Here is a 21,589-nt window from a genome sequence, read left to right as displayed (position 1 = left end):
CACCCGCAGATTCTAACGGGCGAAAATTAACTGAATGAATCACTGAAAAAAACCTTTAAAACGAACATACTCTTTTACCAAATATCCCTTTGTCATTATTCTAACGCAGGTTGCCAAACATGTTTTTGTATAATGAATCGTGACCAACTGACACATCTCAAGTGAGTGAGTTTGTGAGTTGGGTTTGACGCCGCTTTGAACAGTATTCCAGTTATTTCACGGTGTGTCAGCTTAATGTGGGAGAAAAGCCCGAAGTGATGCAGGTCTCAGACGTTAAGCACTTTCGTAAAACCCACGAGCATGGGTATGGTGCTGACAAACAAACAATCGGGCCGAACCGAGATTTGAACTTAGATTTGAACCGGCGTGCCCAAGGGACTTAACTCTGCACAGCGTATTGTGGCGCCTCAGACGACTGGGCCACCCGTGCCCCCCACATATCTCAAGGGATAATGAGTTAGATGTAATGAACACGTGTTCCTCTTCAGTAAACCAAGGAAGTTAATCGCGGTCGATATGAGATTCGATTTCATGATCATACACGCAACTCTGCACAGTGAACTGCGGCGAAATGAATATCTTACCATTGAAATAGTACCCTGTCGTAACACCCAGTTTCCCCTCTCTTTACGTGACTGTAACAACACGTTTCCCCTCTCTTCACGTGGCTGTAACAACAATTTTCCCCTCTCTTCACGTGACTGAAATAACAAGTTTCTTCTCTCTTCACGTGACTGTAGCAAGTTTCCCCTCTCTTCACGTGACTATAATATGTTTCCCCCTCTTCACGTGACTGTAATATGTTTCCCCTCTCTTCACGTGACTGTAACAAGACGTTTCCCCTCTCTTCAATTGACTGTTACAAGTTTCCCCTCTCTTCAATTTACTGTAACAACTTCCCCTCTCTTCATGTGACTATAACAAGTTTCCCCTCTCTTCACGTGACTGTAACAAGTGTCCCCTCTCTTCACGTGACTGTAACAACTTCCCCTCTCTTCACGTGACTATAACAAGTTTCTCCTCTCTTCACGTGACTGTAACAAGTTTCCCCTCTCTTCACGTGACTATAACAAGTTTCCCCTCTCTTCACGTCACTGTAACAAGTTTCCCCTCTCTTCAGTTGACTGTAACAAGTGTCCCCTCTCTTCACGTGACTGTAACAAGTGCCCCCTCTCTCTTCAATTGACTGTAACAAGTTTCCCCTCTCTTCACGTGACTGTAACAAGTGTCCCCTCTCTTCGCGTGACTGTAACAAGTGTCCCCTCTCTTCAATTGACTGTAACAAGTTTCCCCTCTCTTCGCGTGACTGTAACAAGTGTCCCCTCTGTTCACGTGACTGTAACAAGTTTCCCCTCTCTTCACGTGACTGTAACACGTTTCCCCTCTCTTCACGTGACTGTAACAAGTTTCCTCTCTCTTCGCGTGACTGTAACAAGTGTCCCCTCTCTTCACGTGACTGTAACAAGTGTCCCCTCTCTTCACGTCACTGTAACAAGTGTCCCCTCTCTTCACGTCACTGTAACAAGTTTCCCCTCTCTTCACGTGACTGTAACAAGTGTCCCCTCTCTTCACGTCATGGTAACAAGTTTCCTCTCTCTTCACGTGTCTGTAACAAGTTTCCCCTCTCTTCACGTGACTGTAACAACACAAGATGAATCACATCGACCGGCGCCACAGCAGTTACACCATGGGCACAAATAATAGTGACCGTTACACTATCGGGCAGACATAATGGTGACCACAGGAAGGACGAGGCCTTTACAGGAGATCAGTGCCCCCTGACTGTACATGCGTAAATTGAAATACTGAACGAGGCTGACTACATACATGCTATAGATGGAAATGTCTGGAGGGTCGTTCATGTTACATCACCGACAGGTTGCTCAAGGTCAGGTTGTAAACTGCGAGGTATGGCCAGAATACAAACTAACATATGAACCAGTGTACGCTAATCAATAAGGGCAACCTCTGAAGAAATACAGCAACGCAGTACTTTCTCGTCAGAGTTTCAACAAGTGGTACATTGTCAGTGTGTTTTGTTTAAACATATGTAACATACCGGTCGCTATATCTATACATGCAGGTTTGCGTGTGGGTAGTCCCTGCCTTTGAAAGTGCACTTCAAAGCTCTTGTAGGTAAGCTTATCATTTAGCTGCACTTGTGAATTCGGGAGTAGACAGGAGGGAAAAATATATGGCTATTGTACACAGGGACCTGGCGTTATTTTATTCTTTTTATGTTAGTTAGTTTCCGGTAGAGGTTTCATAACCGTGTGCCTTTAGGCTTCTCCTAGTGTTCACTTACACATAGCCACACCTGACATCATTTTCAATACAACAATGTCACGTTTCTAAAGCTGTGGCGAAAAAGGCTAATAAGCACTTCAGAAAACATTAATATGGTGACTGTTCAATACCCGAGTCAACACCACACACATTCCCACCTCTGTTAACGGTGTGTATACCGCGTGCCTCCTTCTATCTCAAGGTAAATAAAGTGTTTGGACGAGTCTGGCGAGGTGCATGTCGCCTTCAATCGAAGTTCACCAACACAGCTTAGGCCCTGTCCATGTAGACCACCCCGCACACAGAACAATGGCAAATAGCAAAGTTCGTGCGAAGCAACTATGTTAACTATTTCGAAAGTCAACGATGACTAGGTTACGAGTTCTATTAATCCATATTGAGAGAATCCATAACTGTGTGAGGAGCTCATTGCCAACCCTCGGATCGGTATCCTGGGTTTGAACTCTTAACACTGCATGTATGCATGGGCCAAAAATACCAGTTTAAATCCAATCTTAAACCATGCTTATAGTCATGCGTTTAATTAACGGGGCTTTAAAGGGAATAAAGGGACTAAAAAGTACATATGACGGCCCCGGATACAGATTTATATAATGGATATTACAGAGCCAGACGATGAAAGCATGTGTTCTGTGCGTGTCGGCGAGTCCCTCTGTGAAACACTACTGAGATACACGGCAGTAGATATCGAGTGTAATTGTTGTCTCACAAATTACAGGTGGGACTAACACAACAACGTGGTCTAGCTCCGTGTGTCACTGCTGTAAATTACGAACTGCATTCTCCATGTCAGTCGGAGTGTCAATAGGCGACACGACCGTACTAACGTGGTGTATCACAGGGGATCGATCATAATCAATAGGCGACACGACCGTACTAACGTGGTGTATCACAGGGGATCGATCATAATCGGTTGCTGCATAAATTCTTCTCTGAAAGCGGGAGATAAAACATATTTCCTATATTTTGTTGGTGCAACAAATATATTTTTTTCAAACAATTCTGAGCTGGGAATTCACTGGCCACCCTGAACGTACTTTTGAAACACGTGAAACTGACGCAACTGTAGGTCATTATAGACTCGTGAAGATCCGGGGTAGAATAGGTCTTCAGCAACCAATGCTTGTCGTAAAAGGCTTCTATGCTTGTCGTAAAAGGCGACTAGCGGGATCGGGTGGTCAGGCTTGCTGACTTGGTTGATGAATGTCATTGTATCCCAACTGCGTGGATCGATGCTCAAGATATTAATCACTGGATTGTCTGGTCCAGACTCGATTATTTACAGACCGCCGTCATAAATCTGGAATATTGCAGAGTGCGGCGTTAAACAACAAACCAACCAACCAACCAACCAACCAACCAAATTGGTCATTATGCAAATTTATAGAGAAATTATATCAACCATAACATGGCTTAAGTCGGAGAAATCACTCGAATGTGTTGTTTCCGGAAGTAGAATCAACAGATTTGCATCATTTCTCCTTCACAATATGTTAAGTATAGAAGGGGGTGATGCTTAACGTCTTCTCCCGGTAACCATTCATATCGTGCTATTCTGTTATTACATATGGACCAGGTTCTTTATTCGTGTATCGTCTTCTACTTCATTTTGTATATCAGGGTTTACTCATTCTTCATATATCATGTTTTACTTGTCTAACATATATATATCATGCTCTACTAATTATATTGACCGCCTCCGTGGTCTAGTGGTAGAGCGTCCGCCCGGAGAGCGGAAGGTCCGGGGTCCCCGGTCGCGTCATACCAAAAGACGTTAAAGGATGGTACTTGTCGTACCCTGTCTGGCGCTCGGCATTTAGGTGCTAAAACAAGGACTGGTCGGCTCAGAGTCAGTATGCTGTTTCTGAGTGGGATTTTCATGTTAAACTGCTGCATGGTATCTCAGTGAGCTAGCACTATAAATCGGCATCAGTCCGGACTAGTACAAGCAGCCACACGAACACACACACGTCTGTCTATGCACGTCGCTACAAAAGTAACGCGACGTTAAACCCCATTTCACCTCACACCTCACTAATATATATTAAGCAAATCTAAAATATCACATGCTATAGGTAACGTGTTTTACACTTTAAATTTCACAAATAATATATATCATATCTTTCAATGCATGCATCTTGAATCAATGTCAGAGAAAGCGGGCTGCACAGTGTCTCTCGTTACAAGAGACAAAAGATATAATGTCGGCCCTGTACATGAAAAACTAAAGTCACACACAATCTTGGATCCGTGACTCTGTTTTCTACAATACATAACCACATCAAGCTGGAATCAGCGAGCCACGTGGCGACTGACATTACGATGTGCACATGTCAGGGGTCACCGACTTGTGGGTATACAGTGACAAACCCGTGACGAGAAGTGACAACCGTCACGACACGCCATGCAACAATACACGCCAGGCAAACCTTAAGATATTAATCTCGGCCTGACCTGTAGTGAGAAAGTATTGCACACGCGATAGAAGGCATATCACATCAGTTCCATCCACCCGGGTAGAGGAGGAGAGAGTGAGTGAGTGAGTATGGCTTTACGCCTCATTAAGCAATATTCCAGCAATATCACGGCGGGGGACACCAGAAATGGGCTTCACACATTGTACCCATGTCGGGAATCGAACCCGGGTCTTCGGCGTGCGAGCGAACGCTTTAACCACTAGGCTTCCCGACCGCCCCGGAGGAGGAGAGACAATTCGGGAGATACACTGTATACAGTGACACCCCCTTAATCCGAACACCGTCAGCCTTGATACCCGCCATCACCATGGTTACTGTTGACAACCCCAGTGTGTATATGATAGTCAGGAAGTGAAATCAACCTTTTGGATCAAATGATCTGGTAAAATCTCTTTGTGACCCTAAGTCATTTGTTAAACTTACAAAGATATACAGCCGTTGTTATCAAATGACTGAATATAGCTTCAGTCATGTGTACCAAATGACTAACGTCGTAAATGTGAGGTTTTCTAGTACCAAATTTATTTCTGCACCTTTTAGCATTGACACAGCTGAATTTCTCATTTATTACGACAGTTTAGGTTACGGTGGCATAGCTGTTACGTAGAACATTGTTCTTCAGGCACCGCTAGTCTTCATTCGGGTTGCCCTGTCGTCTTGTCAAATTACGCGTTCACTTCCTAGCTTGCTTAAATTAGGGAAATACTGTCCTTTGGTGTGGTGGCATTTAAACTACATGTATGGAAACTTGTTTAAAATCTGGACCGGCAACTTGTGCGTTAGACCAGATATTTTGTGAATATTTAACACAGCAAAGCGGTAATAACGCGTGATATCGACGTCGGATGAGGGTTTCGGTTTAGGTGAGGGCGGCCATATCTATTTAGTGAGTGAGTTGTGTTTAACGCCGCTTTTAACAGTATTCCAGTTATATCACGACGTGTCAGCTTAATGTGGGAGGAAAGCCCGAAGTGATGCAGGTCTCAGACGTGTACCACTTTCTTTAGTGAAACCCCCGAGCACGGGTATGGTGCTGACAAACCTAGAAACATAATCGGGGCGAACCGGGCTTCGAACCCACAATCATAGGTTTCTGGCGTGCCCATGGGAACTCTACACAGCGTATTGCGGCGCCTTAGACGATTGGTCCACCCGTGCCCTCCTCCTATCCAATGAAGGACGTTCAACTTTAACCAATCATTTAACCAAATGATTAGAAAGTTTAGTTATTTGGTTACATGGTTAGGTCACAGTCATTATACCAAATGAATTCACGTTTTCACTTTATCAAATGAGTGATTTTACAGATTTGACGCTGCTACGCACACACATGACATTACTCGCTGCCTATGAATCATGAATATGGACGATTTCACTGGAAGCGAGACTGCCTGCAATCTCATTAAAATCAGATTTTAGTCCTCGCTACCGCTAAACAAAGATCTGAGGACATCCCATTACGGGTCACGTCAGGCCGACCTTGCTCGAACTTTGACCGACCAATGGAATGACCAATTAGAAGGCAGCTTTCTCGTGCTTTACGGCACTAATTTAAAATTGGCGACTACGCTTCGAAACATATTTTGACAAATTCTCGATTAAAAATTTGAAACCAGAACAAAACAACATTCTGGAATGGGTAATAGATGGTCTAGATAGTATGGATTCAGTCGTTAAACCCGTAACTATCGTTCGGAATACCCGTGTTAAAGTTTTCGAGGATGCATGATTAGAAAGCACATTCCAACTGTCACTTTCATGATCTGGTAAGCGACGCTTTGATTGGTCGGATGAAAGGTCGTTCTGACGTGACCCCACACTCCGTCGCAGTGGTGACTCAGCATAACACCTCTGCCACAGGCTAATTTGCATATCACGTGACCGGACTTTTCTCTTGTTTGTAAGCAAACGCGCTTTTTCAGAAATCAGTATAGAACGGACTAATGCAAGTATTTGGTATATGCTTTACATATTGTTTTGCATAATTATATAGATATGCTACCACAACTGCGACTGCATGACAATATATATGTATACATCAAAGTGACCGTATCGCTAGCTCTCCGTAGGGCTTCGATGACAGCACGTGAAGCCGTACAACCAATGTAAACAAACGATAACTACGCAAAAGCAAGAAGATTTTCACGTTTTAGGATACTTTCTAAATGAACCGTAACCATTCTTTGACATTTGTTTATCACAATGTAAAAGCTTGTCAACAATGAAACGGATGAACAGCATATGCACTATCTTGGATGGACTGTGAAAGATGTGACGAATCGTCACATGGCGCTGGCCTGTGGCAGAGGTACTATGCTGGCTGGCTGCCGGCCGCAAGGAACTCTGGGTAGGAGAGTGACGTGACCCCTACTGGGATGTGCTCAGATCTTTGTTTAGCGGTACCGAGAACTAAGGTCTGATTTTAATGAGATTGTACTATCTGGATCAACGAGGTTTCACTCAATGAAGAATGAATTAACCGCTGTCTCAAATACCAGTTACCCGCACGTCCTATATATGTCTTCATGCCCCAGACACTCCAACAATAAGGCCAATAATATTCCTGGAACATTGCTATAAGCGGCGAAAACCATACTCAATCACTTCAACAATAAGGTCGGCTTGACTTTCTACACTATACATTCACACAATTCGTTCTCAAAAGTTGTTTGATTAGGGTTACAAATTCATGGCCTCAGTCAATGTTAAAAAACCCAACAGTTTTATGGTGGACATGTGGAGGACATTGTACCATATGACTTGTATCATGTGTTCCCTGTTTTTCAGGTGAACAATTGCCCTGCCTTAACATGTGTTTGTGACGAGTGCCCACGGTGGGAGGAAACGAACACCTGGTATCATCACCATATAATAGTGATTGATAAATACATGGTTATTATATACTAATCGGAATCGTACAATGTTCTATGGTTTCGGAAGATATTTCATACGATTATGGAAATGATTGTTTCGCTAAGATTGCATTATTCTACAATGACGAACAGTTTAGTTCAACAAATGCTTTTAAAATTCACGCGGTATTGATGGTTATCGATAGGCAAGCCAGCCCCGTGAGTAGAGAACGTTAGTTTTGTATAGCAAGATCGTCTCTGGCCACCTCTTCATATATTACACAAGTCCTTTCGTGTCAAAACATTGTCGTGTTGTTATACGTTCACCAAAACTTCAATTGATCAAATTCCACAATTTGTTTACAGTCATGCATAAAATGACCCTGTATCCAGTCTGGTTCAATATTCATATACAGTAAACTACGGTTATAACGAACTCAAAAGGACCACTAATGTTAGTTCGTAATAACCGTCGTTTGTAAAAGCGTATATTCAGTATGTATACAACAAATGGCCGGGACAAAAAATAAGTTCGTTATATCGGTCAGTTGACAAGATAGACACAATTTTTATGGATAACAACTTCTTTAATACTTGGAAGCTATCCATAAAAAACGTGTCTATCTTGTCATCCGTCAACTTCTAAGTAATGCCTATCAAACAATTTATCGGTCAGTTCGTTATAAGAGTGTTCGTTATAAACGTTGTTTACTGTACTGATTACAAGTTTATGCATTATAAGTAATACTGCAACTTCCTATTGGTAAATAGAGAAACAGTTTTTGATAAAATGCTTCTCAATATTAAATGCACCAGCTTTTAGAATGTATATGCTAGTGTGTTACTTGACGGCGTGTTTGAAGACCAGACTGAAGTCAGTCTAGCCCGTCACTTGTCCATGTGTGTATTTGTACAAGGTGATTTACACCTGTATTCCACTATGTTGCTTCAACCATCAGCTGTTTGTCTACCTACACGTCAGAATAGGAAATACAGACAGTATACAAACACCTTATTATGAAACCTATTATGAATTCATTGAAACAAACAATCACGCGAACAAGTAAGTTTATATCATAATCGGCTACAGTCTTGAGACTCTTACGATTAAGTGGGTAACACAATTGATACTTCTGTCTTGATACGTTGACATTGGGAAAAGAAATTATAATGAGTCTAGGTTTGGAATACTGTTAGGAAAATGAAATATGTTGTTGCGAGGGATGGCTGAAAAGTATAACGGGCTGCGTTGAAGAGTTGGTTGCTAATTAATTTTCAACATAATCCGCTCCATGGTCCATACACTTCTGCAAACGACACTGGAGTGCCAGAATCCCACTGGTGTAGAAGACTTCGCCACAGCAGAAATTACGTCATTGTAATTATAATAAAGTTATTCAAAAATAAATTACGTCATCATACTTTGCATTATGTTTGCCAATCTGACGGTGCCAAATCTGGTGAATACGGAGGATGTTCAATGAGTTCAAGGCCATGGTCATGCATTGTTGCCATGTCGACAACAGACTTGTGCACAGGCGCATTGTGGAAACCATACCTTCACGGAATTGTCCACGACGTTGAGCCTTGATAACCTTACGAAGTTGCATGTAGACAGATAAGGATGATATTGGCCTTGTGAATACAAGTATGATACACCAGTGCTGTGAGTACACATATGAAACACATGCGCTGTTAGGACCAAAATGAAACATATGTGTTGCGAGAACAAGTATAAAACACCTGTGTTGTAAACACAAATATGAAACACCTGTGTTTTGAGTACAGGTATGAAGCACCTGTATTGTAAACACAAATATGAAACACCTGTGTTTTGAGTACAAGTATGAAACTCCTGTGTTGTAAACACACATATGATACACATGGATTGTAAATACCAATATAAAACACCAAGGGTTGTGAGTTGACATGTGAAGCACTGTGGCGTGCAAAGTAGCTTTCATGTAACTGTACGAAATATCATAACTGTCAAATGGAGAAAACCTTTCTGTATATTTGCTTAATAATGGCCCACGAGGGGTAAATGTCAGGAGAGACAGCACCAGGTCTAAGGTGTTAGGATTAGTAAACAGCCTCACTGGCCTCGTCCACACTTTCAGATTCAGTACCTGGGTTAGGATCAGCCAGTTATGTGAAACCTCGTCCTGATCTTGGTGCCCAATATTCCCCATTGCTGGGGGACAACCACCTCAACAAGCTATTTGCTCTAATAATCTACAATCCGACACTAAAGTATAACGATTTTGGGTCGCGCTGTACTTAATACAGCATTTCAGTCAAGTGTCCTTTGTGCATTGTCCACACAGTTATAAAAGTCGTAAGTGTGTACTGTAATATAACAGTTGTAACTGTATTGTCTGTGCTGTGATATAGCAGTTGTAACTGTATTGTCTGTGCTGTGATATAACAGTTGTAACTGTATTGTCGGTGCTCTGATATAACAGTTGTAACTGTATTGTCGGTGCTCTGATATAACAGTTGTAACTGTATTGTCCGTCCTGTGATATAACAGTTGTATCTGTATTGTCGGTGCTCTGATATAACAGTTGTAACTGTATTGTCTGTGCTGTGATATAGCAGTTGTAACTGTATTGTCTGTGCTGTGATATAACAGTTGTATCTGTATTGTCGGTGCTCTGATATAGCAGTTGTAACTGTATTGTCTGTGCTGTGATATAACAGTTGTAACTGTATTGTCGGTGCTCTGATATAACAGTTGTAACTGTATTGTTGGTGCTCTGATATAACAGTTGTAACTGTATTGTCTGTGCTCTGATATAACAGTTGTAACTGTATTGTCGGTGCTCTGATATAACAGTTGTAACTGTATTGTCTGTGCTCTGATATAACAGTTGTAACTGTATTGTCGGTGCTCTGATATAACAGTTGTAACTGTATTGTCGGTGCTCTGATATAACAGTTGTAACTGTATTGTCTGTGCTGTGATATAACAGTTGTAACTGTATTGTCGGTGCTCTGATATAACAGTTGTAACTGTATTGTCTGTGCTGTGATATAGCAGTTGTAAACGTATTTCCCATTCTGTGATATAACAGAAGTAACTGTATTGTCTGTGCTGTGATATAACAGTTGTAACTGTATTGTCGGTGCTCTGATATAACAGTTGTAACTGTATTGTCTGTGCTGTGATATAGCAGTTGTAAACGTATTTCCCATCCTGTGATATAACAGAAGTAACTGTATTGTCCGTCCTGTGATATAACAGTTGTAACCGTATTGTCTGTGCTGTGATATAACAGTTGTGACTGTATTGTCCGTCTTGTGATATAACAGTTGTTAACGTATTTACCGTCCTGTGATATAACAGTTGTAACTGAATTGTCCATCCTGTGATATAACAGTTGTGACCGTATTGTCGGTGCTCTGATATAACAGTTGTAACCGCATTGTCTGTGCCGCGATAAAACAGTTGTGGCAGTATTGTCCGTCCTGTGATATAACAGTTGTAACCGTATTGTCTGTGCTGCGATATAACAGTTATAGCCGTATTGTCTGTGCTGTGATATAACAGTTGTGACTGTATTGTCCGTCTTGTGATACAACAGTTGTTAACGTATTTCCCGTCCTGTGATATAACAGTAGTAACTGTATTTACCGTCCTGTGATATAACAGTTGTAACTGAATTGTCCATCCTGTGATATAACAGTTGTGACCGTATTGTCCGTCCTGTCATAAAACAGTTGTAACCGCATTGTCTGTGCCGCGATAAAACAGTTGTGGCAGTATTGTCCGTCTTGTGATATAACAGTTGTAACAGTAATGTCTGTGCTGATATAACAGTTGTAACCGTATTGTCTGTGCTGTGATATAACAGTTGTAACTACATTGTCTGTGCTGATATAACACTTGTTACCGTAATGTCTGTGCTGTGATTTAACAGTTGTTATTGTATTGTCTGTGCTGATATAACAGTTGTAACCGTATAGTCCGTCCTGTGATATAACAGTTGTGACCGTATTGTCCGTCCTGTGATAAAACAGTTGTAACCGCATTGTCTGTGCCGCGATAAAACAGTTGTGGCAGTATTGTCCGTCTTGTGATATAACAGTTGTAACAGCAATGTCTGTGCTGATATAACAGTTGTAACCGTATTGTCTGTGCTGTGATATAACAGTTGTAACTACATTGTCTGTGCTGATATAACACTTGTTACCGTAATGTCTGTGCTGTGATTTAACAGTTGTTATTGTATTGTCCGTCTTGTGATATAACAGTTGTGACCGTATTTTCCGTCCTGTAATGAAACAGTTGTAACCGCATTGTCTGTGCCGTGATAAAACAGTTGTGACCGTATTGTCTGTCTGGTGATATAACAGTTGTAACTGTAATGTCTGTGCTGATATAACAGTTCTAACCGTATAGTCCGTCCTGTGATATAACAGTTGTAACTGTATTGTCTGTGCAGATATAACAGTTGTAACCGTATTGTCTGTGCTGCGATATAACAGTTATAGCCGTATTGTCTATGCTGTGATATAACAGTTGTGACTGTATTGTCCGTCTTGTGATATAACAGTTGTAAACGTATTTTTTGTCCTGTGATATAACAGTAGTAACTGTATTGTCCGTGTTGTGTTATAACAGTTGTAACGGTATTGTCGGTGCTGTGATATAACAGTTTTAACCGTATTTTCCGTCCTGTGATTTAACAGTTGTAACCGTTTTGTCTGTGCTGTGATATAACAGTGGTAACGGTATTGGCTGTGCTGTGATATAGCAGTTTTGACTGTATTGTCCGTCCTATGATATAACTGTTGTGACTGCATTGTCCGTCCTATGATATAACTGTTGTGACCGTATTGTCCGTCCTGTGATATAGCAGTTGTGACTGTATTGTCTGTGCTGATATAACAGTTGTAACTGTATTGTCCGTGCTGATCTAACAGTTGTAACCGTATTTCCGTCCTGTGAAATAGCAGTTGTAACCGTATTGTTTGTGCTGTGATATAACAGTTGCGTCCATATTGTCGGTGTTGTGACAGAACAGTTGTAAGAATATTGTCCGTCCTGTCATATAACAGTTGTAAGAATATTGTCTGTTATAACTGTATTGTCCGTGCTGATATAACATGTGAAACTGTACTGCAAATGATGTGATAGACGAAGGATATCACATTCTTCTTCGGTGTTGGTTTGTACACCTTAGCCGTAAAAGAGATCATGAGGAAAGCCCGACGTGATTCAGGTCTAAGACAAATACCACTTTGGTGAAACCCATGGACAAACCTAGAAAACACAGGACGAACTTGATTATCGGTCATAGGTTCCTGGCGCGCTTCATTGAATTGTGCCACCGTGCCCCCAACGACGGTACGATGATGATGAAGATGACGATGATGACACTATCTACATTCCCCAGGACAGCCTTCCACACCTGTCCTGTGCATCGTGTAGCTATTGTACCAACAGTTGAGTCCTCCTTTCTCTCTTACTTGCCTACCACTAATCCGAGTACAAAGAGTGAGCGGTCGACGAGCTGGATTGCCTTTGTGGACGCGGGATAACAACAGTTTGCCATTAGTTCAATGATAAATATCGGCTCAGGTCTGTCTGGTGTGTGCCGGATGAGTCTCGGGGTAGAGGATTGAGACCATTCGGGTGGATTTACTGGTTAGGCTACTGAGAGCGGACACATAATCAATACCCGAGAAGCCTTGAGGACTTAGGGGAAATTAGGATGAGCTCTCCGCTATGGCTTGGAGGTATACAAGGCTGTTAGCGAGGTCCAGGTGGCATATTTTGAAATCCTATTTGAACCATGCATATAAGAGAGGGATGGCTGAAGTTAATGTGTTATCAGTATTTGGGTCTAATTTGTGTTATCAACATGTAGATATATATCATGACAGAATAACTAACAGAACTCTGACCTACCTTAAGAATGTCGACAGTCCCAGTGAAATTAAAACAAGCGGTATCGTCCGAACACACAGCATGAAATGTCAGCATGACTATCGTCTGCTATCAAATCTATCGTCTGCCTTTTTTCAGTTGTGTGAATTCCAGTCAGCGCTGAAGTGTAGTGTATAGTTCAGCCCATCCTGGGAGGCGGCACGTCAAAGCGAGAGCTAAAACAACTCCGATCTTTCGTAACTGAACTCCTTGAATTGAGATTGTCGTCTGCTCTTATTACACTGGCAGGTCTGCTCGTTTCCGACACGTATTAGCCGTTATCTGCTCTATACCACCAATACCAATAGCCCCTGGTTAGACAGATACAACTGAAGAAGAAACCTAGTTATGCACACCATGTGTTGATAGATTCATTCAAAAGACATTACAAATACAGAGAGGACAGGTAGTCATGTCGTGAAGCTGTCGTCTGCCAGAACTTGATAAGAAGCAAGTTGACGGGTATATATCTCTATATACCCAACACAAACAGAAGTCGGATATCAGTGCAGGGTGTCTCACCGAAAGTTTATCTACCTGAGCGTCCGTTTTAATCAAAGAATGCAGGTAGATCGAATACCTGAGCAAGCAGAAGTAAGGGAGAAATGATATCTGTGCCTTTCAAGTGACAGCTTCTGGGGGTGAGAAGATACCGGGTCATTAGACTGAAGGTGTGAACACACACATCCCGCCTCTCTGCTTTAAGTCACCCTGTTTCTTAGACACACATCAGAGCATGTATCACCTCTCTTGTTTGCGAGTCTTCATTTGATCCCAGAGGTCTGACCGGACTGTACAAGTGTTAATGTTTAACTCAACATTCATCACACACACTCGTTTTTTTTCACCGTTACTTCTATTGTCCATTGTTTTGGAGAACAAGGGTGTGATAAAGTGTCTATTTCAAAGTTAGAGAGTGACAGGGTTGTCACACTTCGACTATCACTTTCCGCGGGCGTTCTCGCCTCAACGTCTTTATTACAAAGTAGTAATACTGTATTAAGTTTCAAGTCAACAATGCACAGCCATTTCCAAAGTCTATACCTTCTTCCACGTCAACTGCTTGTCCTATAGCGCTCCGTAGGGTCCTTGTTTCTTACGATATTTATATATTACCCGAACATTAGCGTGACTATCAAACTGTTACCTGTCTCTCATGCTGGGGCTTCACCGGGCAACATAAGCCATTCGAACCATTAAATCATCTTAATAACTGTTGTGTTGAATGAAGTGCGGGTATGTAACAGTTCTAATTGTCAGAATGCAGTGACCAGTGGTGCATACTATCCATGGTTGTATAGGTCTCTACACTGGGACCTGGAGGTAAAGGAAGATGTAGCACTTAGTGATGAAAACAGGCTTTCATACATCATTATATTAATGTTGCTATGAGAGGTTTATGTAAAGTTTGGGCGAGGTTGATGGTTGGGATCATGTTCAAATCTATCTTTAAGACATGACGATAATAATGCCCCTCTCTTTTAACTAAGAAGCTCAACATGAAGTAAGCTGTACTGAAAGGGTGTACTGACAAGGTGTACTAGGATTAATGAACAGGTGTACTTGCCGCTGTTGCATCTGAATTATACTGCTGATATTGAATGACACAAAACATTGCTTGACACCACTCATGGCATTGCATCACACCGCTCATGGCATTGCATGATACCGCTCATGGCATTGCATGACACCTCCCATGGCATTGCATGACACCGCTAATGGCATTGCATGACACCTCTCATGGCATTGCTTGACACCGCTCATGGCATTGCATGACACCTCTCATGGCATTGCTTGACACCTCTCATGGCAGTGCATGACACCTCTCATGGCATTGCATGACACCGCTCATGGCATTGCATGACACCTCCCTTGGCATTGCATGATACCTCTTATGGCATTGCATGACACCTCTCGTCGCATTGCTTGACACCGCTCATGGCATTGCATGACACTTCTCATGGCATTGCGTGACACCTCTCATGGCATTGCGTGACACTGCATGGTACAGAAGTACATGATACATATAGGTTCCGATACCCGTGTCATTGGCGGACACGTCATGTCATTGCATGACACCTCATGTGTCGTCACAGCACTGAATCACGTGACATAGCACTGTATGGTATTTCCAGATACTCAATGACACTTCACAACACCGACATCACATGATAGACTATTTGTTACCTTCTGACACTGTATGACACTGAATGTCACCTTCTGACATTGTATGTGACCTTCTGGCACTGTGTGACACTGAATGTTATCTTCTGACATTGTATGTTACCTTCTGACATTGTATGTTACCTTCTGACACTGTATATTACCTTCTGACACTGTATGACACTGTATGTTACCTTCTGACACTGTATGACACGGTATGTTACCTTCTGACATTGTATGTTATCTTCTGACACTGTATGACACTGTATGTTACCTTCTTACACTGTATGACACGGTATGTTACCTTCTGTCATTGTATGTTACCTTCTGACATTGAATGTTACCTTCTGACACTGTATGACACTGTATGTTACCTTCTGACATTGTATGTTATCTTCTGACATTGTATGTTACCTTCTGACACTGTATGACATTGTATGTTACTTTCTGGCACTGTATGTTACCTTTTGACACTATATGACACTGTATGTTACCTTCTGATACTGTGTGACATTGTATGTTACCTTCTGACATTGTATGTTACCTTCTGACATTGTATGTTACCTTCTGACATTGTATGACACTGTATGTTACCTTCTGACACTGTATGACATTGTATGTTACCTTCTGACATTGTATGACACTGTATGTTACCTTCTGACACTGTATGACATTGTATGTTACCTTCTGACATGTATGTTACCTTCTGACACTGTATGTTACTTTCTGACACTGTATGACACGGTATGTTACCTTCTGACATTGTATGTTACCTTCTGACATTGAATGTTACCTTCTGACACTGCATGTGGCCTTCTGGCACTGTGTGACACGGTATGTTACCTTCTGACACTGTATGACACTGTATGTTACCTTCTGATACTGTATGACACGGTATGTTACCTTCTGACATTGTATGTTATCTTCTGACACTGTATGACATTGTATGTTATCTTCTGACACTGTATGACATTGTATCTTACCTTCTGACATTGTATGTTACCTTCTGACATTGTATGACATTGTATGTTACCTTCTGACATTGTATGTTACCTTCTGACATTGTATGACACTGTATGTTACCTTCTGACACTGTATGACATTGTATGTTACCTTCTGACATTGTATGTTACCTTCTGACACTGTATGACATTGTATGTTACTTTCTGGCACTGTATGTTACCTTTTGACACTATATGACACTGTATGTTACCTTCTGACACTGTATGACATTGTATGTTACCTTCTGACATTGTATGTTACCTTCTGACATTGTATGACATTGTATGTTACCTTCTGACATTGTATGACATTGTATGACATTGTATGTTACCTTCTGACATTGTATGTTACCTTCTGACACTGTATGACACGGCATGTTACCTTCTGACATTGTATGACATTGTATGTTACCTTCTGACACTGCATGTGGCCTTCTGGCACTGTGTGACACGGTATGTTACCTTCTGACATTGTGTGACATTGTATGTTACCTTCTGACACTGTATGACATTGTATGTTACCTTATGACATTGTATGACACAGTATGTTACCTTCTGACATTGTATGACATTGTATGTTACCTTCTGACACTGTATGACACTGTATGTTACCTTCTGACATTGTATGACATTGTATGTTACCTTCTGACATTGTATGTTACCTTCTGACACTGTATGACACTGTATGTTACCTTCTGACACTGTATGTTACCTTCTGACATTGTATGGTTCCTTCTGACACTGCATGACACTGTATGTTACCTTCTGACACTGAATGACACGGTATGTTACCTTCTGACACTTTATGACACTGTATGTTACCTTCAGACACTTTATGACACTGTATGTTACCTTCTGACATTGTATGTTACCTTCTGACACTTTATGACACTGTATGTTACCTTCTGACACTGTATGACACTGTATGTTACCTTCTGATACTGAATGACACTGTATGTTACCTTCTAACACTGTATGACTCATTGTTACCTTCTAACACTGTACGACACGTAATAAACACAAATTGCCAAACATGACACATTTCCGATACTACATGACATTGTAAGGCACATCTTGACACTGTTTGACGAAACATGACACTGTATGACACTGCAAGACACGGTGTGCCACTTAATGAAACAACATACACCATGTGACACGGCAAGCACCTGTTTGACATGGTTCCAGACTTGCATCCACCTGAGGCGAACACATGTCACGTTCTGTCCTTGACGTAACAAGTCAGCTCGACACAAATCAGACAGAACTCAGAGATCATTTACACACACATAAACAACGTCAATCTGATTGATAAGATTACATGTATTTGACTGACAGATATAGCCAAAAGGGCCTCGACCCACTCGACAAAATCAATTTAATGTTTCAAGAATGTCAACAGACTTACTACCAGTTCCCTTATATGTGAAGCGTGGGCACCTCGCCAACCCATGCTGTTCTTTCTCCCCGTGTATAACCAGGAACTCAGGTAGGGCAGTGGGCCAAGGACTCTAACTCGCTGAGCAGAGTTGTGCCCCTTTAAAGCAGGATCGGATGGCGGATGGTTCGAATCCTAGTATCTCCTCGATTATTATATAATTGAAATATTACAACCGAACTCACTCACTCGTCATTAAAACAGGGAAATGGGAATGTATATGATGCATGGCTAGTATGTGGTTAGTTTATTGCTAGTATACGGTCAGTTTGTGATTCGTATGTGCCTAGCATGTGGTTAGTATGTGGCTAACATGTGGCTCGCATGTGGCTCCTTTGTGGTTAGTTTGTGGCTCGTGTGCGGTTAGTATGTGTCTCGTGTGGTTAGTTTGTGGCTAGTGTGTGGCTCGTGTGTGGTTAGTATGTGGCTAGTATATGGCTTGTGTGTGGTTAGTATGTGGCTAGTATGTGGCACGTGTGTGGTTAGTTTGTAGCTAGCATGGGGCTCGTGTGTGGTTAGTTTGTGGCTAGCATGGGGCTCGTGTGTGGTTAGTTGGTTAGTGTGTTTATTATGTGGCTGGTATGTGTCTACCATATGGTTAGTATGTGTCTACCATATGGTTAGTATGTGGTTAGTAGGGTATACGTATTATCATCATATTGTCAATTAATATTACTATCCCGTTTTTAGGGTAACCACATTAAGCTACTATGCCGGGATATATATATATATATTGTTCAAAGCGGAATGAAACCCATGTCAAGCACTCACTTCATACGAACGAAGGGTTAAGGGTTGCCTAGGGGGTAAAAGTGTTCGCTCGTCACGCCAAAGGCCCGGGTTCGATTTCCCATATAAGTAAACCTTTTGAAGCCCTTTTCTGATGTCCCCCACCGTTATGTGCTGCAATATTCCCCCAAAACGGCGTAAAATCGTACTCTCTCACTCAAGTGCAAGCGTTTCTTTAGACAACAACGGTACAGAGTCACAGACAGGATGAGTGAGTGGAGTGAGTGGAGTATATTCAACACCGTAGTCCGCGACATTACACGGTGAGCAATCCAGACAAACCAACACACACACACACACACACACACACACACACACACACACACACACACACACACACACACACACACACACACACACACTCAAACACACACACTCAAACACTCAAACACTCATACACTCAAACACACACTCAAACACACACTCAAACACAAACACACACTCAAACACACACACACTCAAACAAACACACACACACTCAAACACACACACACTCAAACACACACACACACACTCAAACACTCAAACACACACACACACACTCAAACACACACACACACACTCAAACACTCAAACACTCAAACACACACTCAAACACACACTCAAACACAAACACACACTCAAACACACACACACTCAAACAAACACACACACACTCAAACACACACACACACACTCAAACACACACACACACACACACACACACACACAAACACACACACACACACACACACACACACACACACACACACACACACGCACCCACGCACGCGCACATAAACATATATAACACAGGCACACTGAGAACCCCAAGAAATGGGCTTCGTGCATTGCCCTCGTGTGGATCGAACCAGCATTTGGACATTAACGTCTGGGCTACCCCACCGCCCCTTCCCACACATAAAAGGAATCGGCCCACTATCTTGTTTACAAAAACAGTTTTGAGACTATGTGAAAAAAGTTAACTTTTAATTTAACTCCAACGCAAGAACAGATGGAATATAGTTGCAAATTACATTTACGATATAACATTACGTATTCCTTCGAGTCTAAATCGATTGGATTCCATATCTTGCAATGCTTTTTTGACGTCTGAAAACACTACAAAGCAGTAGCCTAATCTTGGACTTACTCCTATCAAACATGTTTAATCTATTTAAGAATTAATCAATAAAGTTATAAATGGTGGGACGACATACCTTTCTCGAACGTTGCTGTCACATATAGAGGGTTACCGTCATACTGCCGGTCAATACAGTGCTAAACTGACCATTTACTCACAGGTACGTGTCGGTCAACACTGACCCGAGGGCACTGTGAGTCCAAGCGTTAACCACGAGCGTCCAAGTGATCCTCAGCACCGCACCACACACCCATGCTTCACATCCATACTATCAAGAGAATAAAAATATTTTTGTATGGTTTATTTTTTATTGCGATTGGGATATTTCCCTGGAGTGTATGTTATTCTTTACGTCTTTGATAGAAATTGTGGTTTATTTCCTGTGTCAATACCTATCGCTACAGCATTATCAAATTATCGCCCTTTGGGTAAATACCAGAACAGAGGGGTTCCAGTAGCCATAGTCGACACGTGACCTGGCGGCTGAGTCAACATAGGTAATTGGGCGAATTATATCTACTTTACAAAAGTGATTATTTAGCTATAGATGGCAGCCTGTGCAGCTACACATCCCGAGCTGTTAGACTCTTTACAAAGAAACATGCTCCAAGGCTTCACACACTGGCGTTAAAATTAGGTTTTAATGTAATTCGGACAAATGCTAAAATACACCCATTGCTTAAAATGTTTATTTCTGACGCGGTCGATAAATATTAAATACACAACGCTCAATTTTGTATGGATGAACTTTAGAAACAGGAATGTTTGATTTGTAAACTCTAGAAATTAGCGATCGACCTGTGTCCTGAAGCAGGGACTCGGATATCCACAACACAAGGTCAATTGTACTCTCAACACTATGTACGAGGTGTGATATGTTTGATTGATATATTCTGAGCCTAACATAAAATGACTTGACCTACAGACATTAGAATTATGTATATTGACACTTCCACATTGATAGACTTTTGCCAACAATGTCGGAGGGGTTGTATCCTAGTCTTCTTGGCTGTCCGAAACGTTCTCCACAGCTGCCATGACGTAATCGTTCCGGCTAGCGCTTTCTTCATTCTTTCTTCATGAAGTCTGAAGGAGCCAGATCAGGAGAATAAGGTAGATGCTGAAGGAGCCAGATCAGGGGAATAAGGTGGATGCTGAAGGAGCCAGATCAGGGGAATAAGTTGGATGCTGAAGGAGCCAGATCAGGAGAATAAGGTGGATGCTGAAGGAGCCAGATCAGGAGAATAAGGTGGATGCTGAAGCAGCCAGATCAGGAGAATAAGTTGGATGCTGAAGGAGCCAGATCAGGAGAATAAGGTAGATGCTGAAGCAGCCAGATCAGGAGAATAAGGTGGATGCTGAAGCAGCCAGATCAGGAGAATAAGGTGGATGCTGAAGGAGCCAGATCAGGGGAATAAGTTGGATGCTGAAGGAGCCAGATCAGGAGAATAAGGTGGATGCTGAAGCAGCCAGATCAGGAGAATAAGGTGGATGCTGAAGCAGC

The 21,589-nt window shown here is 41.9% G+C and overlaps 1 protein-coding gene across 1 annotated transcript in view; it reads right to left on the bottom strand.

Moving 5' to 3' along the window:
* Positions 1-13,983, bottom strand: part of LOC124141892 (protein inturned-like) — a 54,441-nt gene extending 40,458 nt beyond the window's left edge. The window contains exon 1 of the mRNA XM_046510078.2: positions 13,554-13,983. The gene's annotated coding sequence lies outside the window, so the exon portion shown is untranslated. The remainder of the gene's footprint in view (positions 1-13,553) is intronic.
* Positions 13,984-21,589: the final 7,606 nt, after the last annotated feature.

The sequence above is a fragment of the Haliotis rufescens genome, unplaced genomic scaffold (genome assembly GCF_023055435.1).
Source record: "Haliotis rufescens isolate VD_foot unplaced genomic scaffold, xgHalRufe1.0.p SCAF_7, whole genome shotgun sequence".
Lineage (NCBI taxonomy): Eukaryota > Metazoa > Mollusca > Gastropoda > Lepetellida > Haliotidae > Haliotis > Haliotis rufescens.
The sequence above is the reverse complement of the archived record's forward strand: the minus strand, read 5'-3'. Positions and strand labels throughout refer to the sequence as shown.